Genomic DNA, 15,083 nt, shown 5'->3' on the forward strand with positions numbered 1-15,083 from the left:
AAGAGAATTATTAAAGAAAGTGACGTGTGAGAGAGAAAGAAGCAGAGATAGAGAGAGAGGGGGGATTGAGAGAGATATAAAAGAAGGGAACTCGGTGGCTATCTATGGAATCAAAGGAGCAAATCCACCAGCCCTTCTCAATCATCTTTCCTTCTCACTTTCCTTCATTGGATACATCATTTTTCTACTTGGTTCCACCATCTTCGCTTCCTTAGTATAAGTTCCACATACATTTTATTCTCTACCGCCTTAAAGATGAAGTCATATCAAGCTTACCACTTCCAATATCTCAAAGTATCACACCATTCTCTTCCCTTCCATTCTATCAAGCTCTATAGGATCATTCTCCTCTCCTAGCCTAGATATTCTCTTACCATGCCCCAAACTCTACTTATCCTTTTCTTAGCTAGACTCTACATTCTTGCCATGTTCTTTTTGCATTACCAAGTCTTAGATCCAAGGATGCTCAAGTTCTACAAGACTGATGAAGACCCAAGGAGGAGCAAGATAAGGAACACACTCTCAGGGTATGCACCTTATAAAACATGTAAGATACCACATGAGTTTAAAAGAAAGAGTACTTTATTTAGTAAATTTTACAAGACTATATTTACAAAAGGTATTTTTAAATTATAATTTGAGAAAAATTTGTAAGTTTAGTAAAGTAATAGGGGTCACTTTATGTAGCATATAAAGAAAGGGTATTTCTTAATACCCTTTGAAGGTATATTATATAGATGATTTCTTATAGATGTACCCTTTGGGGACACACTAGGAAAGTTTTTGTGCTCGAAATGACCTAAACTGAAGGAGTTTAGGAATTGGACAAAAAGTGATGTATGCCAACGTAGTCCCCATCGCACGAATACAAGTCCAGATTCCCTCTTTGTCTCCCAGTTCCCTCGTATTTTAAATTACTTTTGATATAATAATCTTAGGGATATTAGTTTGAAAAACTAAGATAATTTATAGCAAAATTACTTAGATTTTGAGTAGCCTTATGCAAAAAGAGGGGCTTTCAAATTTGTGTGGTATGCGATTGCAGTTTTCAAGCAAAAAATAGCACTCAAGATGAGAAGAAGAAGAAGAAAGAGCGATTTGGGAGAATTTTGATCAGGTTCCTGGAGGTGTCACCTCCTTTCGGAGCCAATGGAACCGTTAGATTTGCCATTTGAGTAGTAGAGAAGAAGCTAGTGTCTGATACACGTTTTTAATCTACCAAGGAGCTCCAAGAGATGTAATGCTTGGAAATTGCTTCTGAGTAGTTTCATACAAGGATTTTGTTTTATCTCCTCACGTTCTATCAATACATAGTGCTTTAAACCATTTAGATTTGTCTTTATATTGTGTACCTCCTACCTATTCTTTTTTTCCTCTTCTATCTCCTATTCTCTATATTCTTGAACCATGTAGTATATCACTATATAAGTATTTTGTGGGAATCCATATTGTGCCCAAAGCTTATCGACAGTGAATGTCATGCAAAGGAATGCTTGCTTGAAAATTTCCTTGAATGTAGTATAAGCAAGTTATTATTTTTCCCAGATGAGATTGTAATAGATAGTAGAGAGATGACTGTGAAGGTCTTCAAGGACATGGAAACTAGACAAGCTGGTGATAAAAAAAAGTGAGAATAAGAGAAAGGATTTGGTTGTGCAAAGAATGCAAACTACTGCTTTTGTTCATCTCTTTTTAGATAATCTCAAAAGCCTAATGAAGCATAACTTTATATGTAGGTGCATATGTAGGTGGGAAGCTCAATAGCTCAAAGATTGCTTGCTTAAGCTTCCTAGAGATGTTGTCCCATCTGTTGTTGATTTTGCATAGAATTATTTATTTAAAATGAAAAATGAGATTCAATCCATGCATTGGTGGCCAAGCCAAGTAACCATATTAATGCACATCTCTTATGTGAGAAACTCAGTAGATGCTATTGAGAAGACACTACATTTATACATATCAGATGACAATGTCCATGACACGTTTGTTTGATATTTTTTTATGCTTCATAACAAGTGGCTAAAACAATAGAGGCATCATCTATGATATCAGTGGGTATGGTCAAATGGTGTTGCTTTACCTTTCTATTTTGTGGGAAGGTACTATCAATTGACAAGCTTGCACATGATGCATAACTTTTCTACCTCAAGATATGGAAAGACGAGCATGATGGTGTAGGTGCTATCGTAAAGAGAACCCTAACTCACGAGGAGCTAAAACCATATGGTTGGCCTATGAAGTGTGTAGCTCATGTTGTTAATTTTCTCAATGCAAAATTTTAGTCCACAAGAGAAGTAAATAGGTGCAGTACTTAGAGAGTTTTTTGGTTGGTTTGGGACCATCAACATATTATAGGCTCCTACTCACTCTATTGTGTTGATGGATACTCAATGAACAACCCATGTGCCGTGTTCTTTCCAACACTCTCATGCTTTTGTGATCCATGTGTGAATGGGCAGTGGAGGAGATGCAAGAATAGACAAGACATAACAGAATGGAAATATGTCTCCACTGTGCCATTGACAAAGATGGTAGAAGCAAATAGTGATTGCCAAACAAGGACTTTTACCTTATAAAATGGACAAAAACAATGTATTAGACAACAAGAGCACAAAAGGACCTTCGGCATAACAAAATTGTCAGAGGTGGAAAATTAGTCGAGGGCTTGTACAATGGCTAGGTTGAAGGATAATTAGTTGATACATGTACACTATTGGATTAGAACTCTCTAGTGATGATCTACTCCCATCTTGTGAGAGTCATACACTTTCTCATGGAGGCTATCCTTGGAATCCATAACCAATTTGTACTATCCATTGAGGTACATGAGAACATATATAGTAGTATTCCATATGATGATGGAAGGCACCAAGATGTAGGCATAACACCCTTGACCCCATGTGCCATACTTACAAGTGGCCAAATATGTATTTCTCCCAAATAGAATCTCACATTGCAAACTTCCTATATTTTTGTTTTTTTTTTCGCTTCCTCTTTCACAAGTAAGGTCACTTTTTCAGTATTGTTTACTTGTGTATCAACTTTGGTACAAATAGTGATTCTGAAAACTAAATTTAGTAAAAAATAGTGACCCTAAAGCATATTACTAGATTTAGATTCAATACCAAATTTGGTACAAAACAGCGTTCTTGAACCACATTAAAAAACTTGATACTAGATTTGGTACATCATAGTACCAAATTGGATATATTCTATACATTACCATAACCAAGTTTGGTATATCATAGTGTTGAATTGGAAAAAAAGTATGGTTGCCCAACATATGAGTTACCATTTGTGCATGCTGCTTTATACAATACCAAATTTGATACAAACAATATGTAATTTGGTACACAACAGTACCAAGTTTGGTGTAAAATAGTGTTCCTAAATTGTTGCTGAAACCACAACCTAGGACAATGATATAGATGCTAAGCATTATTGTACTTAGCATATATACATGTTGTATGACAATACAAAAATCTCTACATTACAATACCAACTTTGGTACATCATAGTACAAAAATGGACAAAGATACATATATCCAATGTACTAGTTACCATTTACAAAGCATGCTTTATATAGTACCAAATTTAGTACATAATAGCACCAAATTTTGTGCAAAATAGTACCCAATTTTGGTAATATACATGTTTGATAGTTATCAATGGACACAAAACATAGGAATAGATACATAAATTTAGCATAGTATGAGATTCATATATATCTACTATTATTAACATAGTACCAAAATTAATACCACATACTACAAAATTAGGAAAAGTAAGACGACCATTACAAATATTAGCTTGAAAGTAAACACTCCACAGATCCCATTGTACACCATAGGCAAAGTAACAAAATAACCAGCTACCAAGGGCATAGAGCTCTGTTTCCATTGCTCACTAGATGGCAAGGGTATAAAATCTATAAAAATACCTCTCCAACTATATGAAATGGTCAACTACAAATGAGAAGATCTCATCCTCTATATCAAACTGGGGGTTCCTCTTCGAGAGTAAGTGACTAGGAACAATTCTTCTATCCAACCACACAGTCATGGGTAGATGGCATCCATAAGGTAAAAGGGTCTAATCAAGTCATAATACATGGGATCATATGATCTTATACAAAGGTATGACTCATAGTCATTCTTCAATGATTTGTATCTAGAATCATCGATGAGAATTATATTAGTAGCATCGAACTGGGGGCACTTCTCCCATATACTTTCTTTAAAAACTTCAAAACAATAGGCTTATTACCATACTCCATTTTTATGTTTTGCACATGATGGAGACTCTCAACCTAAATCTCATAATTATTCTTGAAAAACATGTTTGTAAATGTAAAGTAAGCGGGCACTTTACAATAAAATATATGCGCACAATCCATTACTAAAAGCTAAGTATAGCAATACCTAGAAATAGGCCTCTCACTTTCATCAACTGGTGCAAGTATGCATTCATTATCTTACATAGATTATTCTTTGTGCAGCATGACCACAACATCACATATGCCTTCTTCCTTAGCTATAGGATAAAATCTTTCACATCATGTCTCACAGCACAATATGCCCATTGCAATACTTGCACACCCTAGGATTTGCTGACCCCATCCAAGAATGGCAACTCTTAAACACTTTTAGGGTCTTTTTTATAACCCTTTAACAATGCACCATGGATGTAATGACAGAAACTGAGAGGAGAGAGAAGAAGAGCTGAGGTGAGAGAAAGAGAGCAAGAAGAAGAAGAAAGAAGACTAGAAGAAGAGAGAAAAAGAGAGAAAAGAGGAGAGAAGGAAGGAGGAAGTGAAATAAATAGGTCATAACTTTTGATAGGCTGCTCCAAATAGAGCGTACAACATGTCAAAACAGAGCTTATGACGAGTAATTTCAGCCTATATAGAATATACATGCATGTGATTTGAGTAAGTACAAAATTGTTCTAAAATAGTGTGCAGTCTGCGGGTAGAAGGTGGTCCATTTGGGGCATGACCCGCTAGTCTTCCAGTAGTTGGACCTCACGGAGGTAGGGAAAGTCATTGAGAATGGTTGCTGGGCACCAAGAAGCTTCTTCCAAGGGTAAGCCTTGCCATTTGATGAGGTATTCTTTGATGGATCAAGACTGTAAGTGCTTATCTCGCTGCCCAATGATTGCTTCAAGGACATATTGAGTAATGACCTCTTCATCTATGGGGGAAAGTTCTTTCACATAGTCCACTGAGGAGCCTACAAAGGGTTTCAGCTGGCTGACATGAAACACATTGTGGATTTTGGTGGTAGGGGGGAGTTCTAAACGGTAGGCCAAGTCACCAACTCTCTTCAGGATCTGGTATGGGCTATAGAAGTGGTAGGCCAACTTGTTACTGCTACCCTCTTTGAGAGTTGAGTAGCGAGACTTAGACACTTTTAAAAGGACCAATTCCCCTTCTTGGAATTCCAAATGCCTTCATTTTTCATCAACATAGCGTTTCATGTGTGTTTGGGCCTTTTAAAGGTTCATTTTGCATTGATGAAATAAAGCTTGCATGCAATCCAATTCAGCCTAACTCTGAGGATTGATCTTATCATTAAATAAGACTGTGGGGAGGGGAACCTTATACCCATATAAGGTCTCAAAAGGGAAAACTCCAATGCTAGAGTGCATGGAGTTATTATAGGCAAACTCAGCCAAGTGAAGCCACGTATTCCAACTGTGCTGAACATCATGGCAAAAGTGCCTCAAATATGTCTCAAGCCATTTGTTCACTCTTTCAGTTTAGCCATCAGTCTGAGGATGGTATGCTGTGGGAGCTCTCGCTCAACCGCCAAGACCCACGGACCGCTTATTGTTTCAAGCGTTCCAAGCCGAGCACTAATGGCTACCTCTCACATAGCCGACGCACCATCCATATCTACGGGTGTAGTGAGCTTACCTCCATGCCGTTCAAGTTACCTCCTCTCCCGCGCACTCCGGTAGCTCCACGATCCAAGTGCAAGCTTCAAGCGAGCTCCATCCTCAAGCTCCACGCTCCAAGCTCCATCACCACGAGCAAGAGAAGAGAGGAGAAGAGAAGAGAAGAAGAGAGGAGAAGATGGAGAGCTTCTCCTCCTCGGTCCCTCACCCTCACACACTCACTCCCTCCCACTCTCACACTCCCTCTCTCAAGCACAAGCTCAAGCAAGCAAGAATAAGAAGAAGAAGGAGAAGAGGAGAGCCACTTTTTGCCACACACAAGAATGAGCTTCTCATTCACTTTTCAACTTTATATACAAAACCCTAAATCCCTTTCGGGCGGCCATCCCCTCTTCCCTTTTTTACATGGCCTAGGCCTTTTTTCCCATTGTCCTTCTATCTTCCTAGCTTTCTTTCCACCGCCCATCTACATTTACAATTTGCACGGGTGAGAGCCCGGCGCTCCTTGTATTAAACCGCGGTGCGCTTGCGCTCTTTTACGCAAGTTTGTCTTGCGCTTTTCCTGGTGCGCCTTTCCTTCTATTTCTCTCGCCTTAGCCATTGTCTTTGTCTTTGTCTTTTATTTTAGGTTTCCAGATTTTTCACTGCCTAGCACTCTTTTACAAGATTTCAGGGTGCGCCTTTGTATTTTAAAATACACCTTTCCCCTTTTGTAGCTGCCTTGGACTTTTAAGGTTTCACTTGCGCTTTTGGCCTTTTCTCCTCTTCTTTCTTTAGTCGAGCTACCTTTTTTTTGCATTTCCTTTTTCTTTCTTCGTGTTGGGGTTAACATTACCCCCCTCCTAGACAAGTGCCAGTCCCATGGCACTCACCTTCATAGGTAGCAGGCAGTAGCACCGAAGACGTGGGTGGCAAGGACTGTTGTGGTCTGCCTTGGGGGAGTTTTGAGGTTGGGACGGATGAAGGTCGTTGGGGCACTGATTGTTCCGAGTGGCTTGGTGATATGATTGTTGTAGGGGGCGATACGGTGACTCTTTGCTGGGAACAGCCACTCATAGCTGGCACAGGGGTTGGTGTGCATGGGATGCTCCTGGTGGAGTTTGCATGTGATGATTCTCTGGTGATTGGCATGATGGAGTGAAGGACAAGAGTTTAGAGTTGAGCGTTGATGTCAAGCTGAGGGCGCTTTCGTTGGAGTCTTTAATACCTGCAATTGGAAAACCTTTCACGTGGTCTCTCCCTAAGGGGTAGTGCTAGTTGTCTTAGCATGCACAAGACATATTTTGATGAGTTTGGGAGGCAGGTTGAACTCTAAGCAAGCTTGGAGTATTGTCTTGCACTTGAGGACCCAAACTGTGTATAGACTTTTGTGCAGATATTATGTGAGTGCCCGTGCATACTTAGATATTATGTAGGTAGAAGACTGCGGCCTGGTGTCTCATAACATCGTGTGGACGAAGTAGAGGGGTCCATGGTGGAAAGAAGTACATGTGGGGGTGGGTGCGACATCCTGTGCATTGTAATTGTAGATGTAGCAAGATAGGGCGCGGGGATAGTGTACGAGCCGTAGGTGGGAGACATTGGGCCTGTGGATGGGAACGGGGTACTGTGCATGGCGGTGCGTGCGGGGCGTGCCCCAAGTGATTGCCATGGGTTTAAGGCAGAGTGGAAGCGGGAATTGTGTGAATGGTTCAAGGTAACAGGTCTATCCACCGGAGAGATAAGCTCCTTAGGGCTGTTTTGCCCTTGATGTGCCCTGAACTATTGTGGGTGATTCTAGGGGGCTAGGGGACACTTTTTTTTTTCAGTACAACCATTGCAATACGGGAGGCTATGAGCCTTCAATGGGCCGGAGCATATGAAGCCTCGGAGGCTCAGGAAATGGATATGACCGTGATGATTTGGCCCTAGCCTCGTTGTTAGGGGAGCCATTGTTGCGATATCGGTACGATTGCAGTGTCCCCCATTGTGAGTGTAGAGGGTGTAGCCCATGACTACGCGTTGGTTCGTGCGATGTGAGCACTTGCAAGGGTGATTGTTCACGTTCAGCAGCGTGACTTTGTTGCGATTAGTGCACGGTCGTGGTTTTGCAGTGACCCAGGCGTTGAACATGTTTGCAAGAAGACCTGTGTTATCATGCATCCACTTGTCACATCATGAGAGCACATGCTTAATTTCGGGAAGTAATTCAACAGATGTAGTTACATTAAAACATGACTTTTCAAAATGTTATGATGTTAATTGCAATGCCCATGCGATCGTTGTCAAAGATGCAGCATACATTAGCGATAGGCAGAAGAGGTTGTACAGGTGGGGAGTTTCCCTTTCACCCATCAAAAGACAAAAAGTTAGGTCTTGATAACTTGTCGAGCTGCTTGTACATCATAGGGATTAGTCGATTTCTACTAGGCGTGGCGAGTCCGATTGGTTGGGCGACTGGGGTGGTGCTGGTGCAGGATTGTCATGAGGTCGGGCAGGGCACATGTCGGCCGGGACATGGATGGTAGTCCTGGGCCGCCACCATTTCCAAAATGCCTTTAAATAATTCGTCAAACTCTTCCCTATCCCTGGCCGCATTACCTGCCCTTGGGCATCTCATGCTTGAGCACTCATGGGGGATTTATGCAACTACTGTTGCCACGACTTGCAGGCTTCGTTGAGCTTCGACTTTCCTGGTCTGAGGATTTTTAGGCCTTCGTCCAGGATGGTGCCGTTTAGGTTCGTGTTTCTTTTCATATCTCTTGAGAGTGGGCACATAGCGCACCGGCAGAGGGGCGCGTGACGCATGCTCCCATCGTCCGTGAGGAGCGTCTCTGCACGCTAGCTACTCGTGGTTCTCCATGTTTTCCTTCTGGGGGCCTGAAGATGCAATCCAAGGGTTAGGCCTTAATACGGAATAAGATTGTTCTCATAGGAGGGATTTCAGTGTGGGTTGTCAAATGCATATGACTAGAAGAGAAGCTGCGGAACATGTTGTACTCGTTGTAGAGGGATGGCCCCTGTAATGGTGTCCCTTTAGCCTCTAGCTACTAGCAGATCTTGACTCACGCTGAGTTACATCTGTTGGTGGTCCTTCGTTTGGAGGGCTCATCCTTGGAAGGATAGGCCGGGAAGGGAAAAGTGTGTAGAGAGGGACTGCGGCCTGCGTACATCATCAGAGATGTTGGTCAGGGCTTTCCAAGGTGGCAATGCGGGACGCATGCCCTTCACTCGGAGGCGAACATGATCTGGTGAGAGGGGGACCGGCCTAGCCTAGCCTGTTGGCCCCGACTCTTCTATCTGCGCTTGACATTTTACTGCTTGTGTGTGCTAATAGTGTCTATACAGGGTGACACAAAAATCATTGTTTATATATATATACGTATTTACGAATCCCTGTCACCTCATGAGGATAAAAACCATTTGTAGAACTCGGGATGGTACTGAAGCGTGGCGCACGCATCCAGTACACATGGCAGCTTACTCAATACTGATAGATATTTTGCCACATCGAGTAGCATGGAACCTTGTTCGAGTCTACTGGCAACATGTAACTCCTCCTCAGTGAGAACCTTATCAAGCAGAGGGTTTCCTTGGCTTGGTTCGGCCAAGTCCGTGCCCCGAATGGCAGTCAGTACTCAAAGGGAAGTTGGTGCCACATAGGTTGGGTCTCTTTGGGATCGCCATTTGGCCAATCGCTCCTCAGAGACTGTCATGATCTGAGCTCCTAGTTCGACCATTGCAACACGATTTTCACACCAATGATGTTCAAATCGACTTCGGCCTTCTGACAATCGCTTTAGTTGCTCTATTTCTAAGAGATTTGGTTGGCAGAGTGCCTCATTGAATGTGACAATTAAGCGCAGTTCGTCGGCTTCCTCGCCTGAGATGAGTAGCAAGCATTCGTGCAGGAGCCTGCTATAGTGCTCGTCAAGATGTTCCTACTCTTCCCAAGATAAAGGAAAGGGCAAGTAGTCTCTGAGTTGCTCTTTAGGGAATGCGCGCATGTCTGCCAGGACATAGACATGTGCAAACACCTTGAGCTTGGCATCCAACTCAGCTAGGCATTCTGCGACACTTCTATGTTCAATGAGGGCTTGCTCGGTTGCCATCTCACACAAGGTTCTAGGAGTTTGCCTGGGCTTTAGCATAGCTGGGGGATTAGGCCTAGATGAGCAAGATTGGTCAATGCTAGGAGTGCTCATGCACTTGGGGTTTCCATGTTTCTCTTGAGGCTTCGTCATTGCGTCATGGTTCTCCTTGGATGTGACTATTATGAATTTGTCGCCCTGTTGTGACAGCGTTATCTCCACTCTTGATTGGTCGATGGGAGTTCTATTGCCGATGGATTGAGTGTTGAAAGCAACTGTTGATGGCAACGACTGCTTTAACTTTTCAGAGCACATAGATGTGTCTGAGGTTTCACCGCTATTAGGAGAGACATCAATGGGTTCATTGGTGGACGGACTTGATGCTTCATTCCCCAGCTCTCCAGCGCTCTTGGTTTCAACGGTCTCGGGGTCCACAACCACTGTAGCTTCTGTTGTTTGCATTGTTTTTCCCTCTTTCTCTTGGTCAGTGAAGGCATATCTCTCAATGGTTCAGGACCTTGGACTAGGTCAACCGTTGTTGTGCCTGGTTGGGCCTTAGCATTTCCTTTCTCTAGTGTGTCCTCATGGAACATAGCCGTGGCCCACTAAATAGCCTTGCTAGGTTGAGTGGTTTGATGCGTCATCTCCTTGGCCCCCTCTTTGAGGCGTTTCTCCTTGAGCCTAGGCTTTAGGTGCTTGGGACGAATTGGAGTTGTCAAGGATACTGGTTGTGGCACCTCCTCCGTAGATGAATTGTTAGGGACACGTTCTACAAGGGTGTGGTCACGGCCGAGGGCTGTGACTGCTGCGATCCCTGATTGGAAGTAGTGGCGTTTAGTCCAGTGGGCTGGTTACTCTTGGTGGATCGCAATGTCGAGTCCCTGGGGCGATCGGACGTGGCTTTTGTTGTCCTCTGAGCATTCACCTGTGTCGATTGATCCTAAGTTGATTCAGTCACATTGAGTCGCACGAGCGTATCCTTGGGCCAAGAGCTACGGCCAGTGTCATGTTTTTCCTCTTGGGTGTTTGGAAGCTTTAATGGAGACAGAGATTGGGAGTGAGCCCTGCCATTGACAGCTGTCGTTGTGCCTCCTGGTTCCATTTGGGAAGAGAGGATGTAGGAGACCTAGGACTCTTAGGCAGACCTGGCACCGGCTGAATGATTTGCTCGTGATTGTTGGAGGATTCCGTCGTTAGCTTTGCTAAGCAATCAGCCCTATCATGAGTAACGTTGTGCCTGTGGTGCTCATTGTCCTCTTGGGAAGTCAAAGGCTCCTTGGCCACTAGTGGACCTCGTGCACACTCGACGAATCCCTCTGATATCTGCTTGCTAGGCACGCTAGGCTGAGGATCTAGTATTTGATGGGTCTTGTTCGATTTCTTGATTTCAATCGCGAGGGGCACAATCACTCCAATATTTTTGGTTCGAGACTCGGATTTTTGTTTAGGGATCCTCTGGTATTTGGTTCATTACGTTGTAGGTTGTACATGCTTAATAACTATAGTAAATGTGTGAAGGGCATCATATATATGCATAACCCCATGCATGCATGTATGAATCATCAATGAAATTCATGAAGTGTGGGTAGTTTCCAAAAGATGGTGTTTGCATTGGACCACAAACATCATTATGTACAAGCTATAATTTGCAAACAGCTCTAATTAAACCATCTTTTGAAAATAAAGTATGTTGCATTTTACCCATATACACCTTTACAAATGTGTTTTATATGTGCCTCAAGAGTAGGCAATGAAGATATCCTATCACATTTTTATAAGCATAACAAACTAGCAAATCAGATGACCAAACGTGCATTTGAAACAACCTACAAATATGCAACTGTTATTTCTACCATTCTATTTCTTCACGGAAAAAAAAAGAAAAAAAAAAGAAAAAGAAAAAAACAAACAAACTATTATGGGAGAAAAGGAAGAAATTCCTTGTCATAATAGGCCTCGTTTCAAGAAAAGGTAGAAACACCCTTGGGCGAGAAGCTGACAGTGGAAAAGATGGTAACACTCCGCAGTTCAGGATAGCTGACTCATCAGCAGCAAACCTTTCCAGCAAGTAATTTGAAGCCATCTCCCTTGGTGCATTGTTTCTGCAATATCAGTCTATTTGCCCTTCTTAACAGATGACTTTTCTTACAAATTATTGAAGTACCAGACTTGTTGGCTACCTCCCTGGGTACGCCTCCTCCTCAAGATCCTGATTACAACAACAACCGACATGATCTTCATCACAAACCCCTTGAGTGATGCGAGCTTTCATCCTAACAGGATGGGGACGTGAGTATGGGCTGCCCTCTGTATCTATCAGAGCGTGAGACAAAGGGTGGGGTGAGTGATCAGTCTTTCCCTTTAAATCAAATGAGAGGTGAGATGTGTGAATGGAGTATTACACGCACGGGATGGGCCTCTCAATGCACAACGCACGATCTGTTCCTGTGCATTGTACCATAAGGCTCCCTGGCCTTCCTTCTTGCATTGTATGCCGGCACAGGGCGGGATGCACAGTTGCACCATCAAAAGCACACAAGGCATACAAGCTCTGCACAAGTGATAATGAGGATTACATCAATGGGTTTCAAGAATGGGTTGCCCTCTGTATCTTTCAACAGAGCGTGAGATAGAGGGTGGGCTGAGTATGACTAGCGTTTCTTCAATTAATTATCGAGAGGTGAGGATTGAGGGGCGTTACGACCATTGGAGTCAGGTACATTCTCGTTTCCCTATGCACCCATGGGATGGGTCTCTGCCATCAGCACAGGACACGTCACTCCGTTCTGTACATTGCACTACAAGGCTCTGTGGTCTTCCTGCTTGCACCTATGCCAGACGGGTTGGACACACTAATGCACCATCAATTGTGCACCTTGGCATACTTCTTCCACACCATTTCCTTGTCGATTCCTACACCGGGTGCGAGCCCTAGGTTTCATCATTATTACCTCAAGTGATGTTAGTAATGGGGCGAGTGACTGCTCTTTCATTCCATTTGAGTGATCATGAGTGAGTGCAATATCCCTCGTCATCAACGAATTTCTTGCGATTCCTTCAACCAGCTACCTCCTTGGATGCTGATGCGTGGTCCCTGCCACGAAGGACGTGTGCTGTGAAGATACCTTGGTACCTCCTGCAACCGACAACGATACAAGACGCAACCTCGATAGTCGACATTCCTCCTTGGCAAAATGGGCCAAGTTTTTCTAACCCTACATCTTTTGTTTCTCAGTAACGGTCATGTCTTAAGTGTGGGGACATTCGTGGTTGATATGATGTGTGGTATTAGGTCCTTGTTGTTCTATTTACCCTTCCTGCTAAGGTTTTAAGTGTGGGGACGTGTCCCTGCGCGTCTATGTTACATACCTTCGTGTATATACCCAGCTATGATTATGCATTTACACCGTGACTTCATTTTACCCTGACGGGGTCCCTTTCCCACTCATTCGTTCTATTTCACCCTGTCCCCAGAGTTGTTGTTTGACCATTTTCCTTTATTCTTTGTTTTGTGGTTTTTCCATGCGAACACATCTTACGTTCATCACTGAGACTCACATCCAACCTTATAGTCGTGTTTGCCCCCCCTTTGAATTACCCATTTTTTAACAACCCTTTTTCCGACAGATGATTCTTGAGTTATTAATTTTTGAAGCCATTCCCATAAATTGGATGGTTTTCCATGTGAATGTGTCTTTATTGCTTTGGAACTATGATATGATGTGCCAGCCCTGTCCACCCCTTCCCGCTGACATTGTTCCTTTTTACTCCATGTCATTCTGATGCATAGTTGATCCGCTATTAATTTTTGTGGGTTTTTGGGCATTTTTTGTGCTTATTTTTCACATTTTTCCATGTGAGCATGCCCTATTTGCATCGGAATTCCAGTTTAATTTGACACCCGTGTCCCGCCAGCCTTTCCTCCACTTTTTCCTTTTTCCTCCCCCCCCTTCCGACTGCCAAATTTTTAGTTATTAATTTTTCAGAGTGTTTTCGAGTGTGTTTTTTTTGTGTTTTTCCCATATGAACCCCTCTTAATTCCCTTCCAACTGAGTTTTGATGTGCCAGCCCTGTGAATCCCTTTCTTCCAGGCATTTTTCCTTTTTACTGTCCTCTAATCCGGTGCATGATCTTTGCCGTATTAATTTCTAAGTCCATTTTCGGGTCCATTTTTGGGGTTTTTTTCATGTGAACGCATCCTATCTCTATCAGAACTGTGTTTTGCCATGATAGGGTTGTGGGACACATTGTTCTACACAATTTTTCTTCTTTTCGCACTTCGTTCCGATGCATGAATTTTCTGATATTAATGCACGTAAGTGTTTTTGGGCTTGTTTTTCGTGTTTTTTCCATGTGAACAGCCTGATTTTGCCCCAGAACCCGTGTTGTAGTTTTCCATCATCTTTTCTTTATCTCGAGCACATTTTTCCTTCTTACGGTTTTTCGATCCAACGTGCGGTTTAAATTTTATTAAATTTTCTTCCTTTTTGTCGTCTGGTCGCATTTCTCATGTCACGCGTGAACGCGTCTATTTTTGGTTTTACGCGCCTCGGGCCGCCCCCGTGACCTCGGTGCCTCGCACGTCGCCGTCCCTGTCCCGTGTGATCCCGCCGATGTAATTTTTAAAAAAAAACTCCCGCCCTGCGCATGCGCGCGGGACGAGGGTGCGCTCATTTTCCTAACCCTAATAAATATCAACCCATTCAAAAAAGAAAAAAAGGAAAAAAAAAGACAATAAAAAAATATACAAGCATAACAATTAAAAAATAAATAAACAAACAAACACCCCGACACTTATCAAAGTTTAAAAAAAAATACACAACCAACCCAACCAAATAAATAAATGAAAAAAAAAACATAACTAATAAACAAAAACACCCACCTACACACATCCATATATATATATATATATATATATATATATATATATATATATATATATATATATATAAGCGAAAAAAGAAAAGAAGAAGAAGAAGAAGAAGAAGAAGAAAAAAACAACAGTTACCTAACTCCCGTCTGTCGTGTCGTCCATCCCTTCTCCCTTCTCCCCCGTCGACCTCTCCTCCCTCTCCCTCGGCTCGTCCTCCGCAGCCACTACGACTCTGCAGACAC

Source organism: Lygodium microphyllum, chromosome 29, assembly GCF_053477565.2.
Source record: "Lygodium microphyllum isolate KBCC chromosome 29, Lygodium_microphyllum_v1.1.10, whole genome shotgun sequence".
NCBI classification, from domain to species: Eukaryota; Viridiplantae; Streptophyta; class Polypodiopsida; order Schizaeales; family Lygodiaceae; genus Lygodium; species Lygodium microphyllum.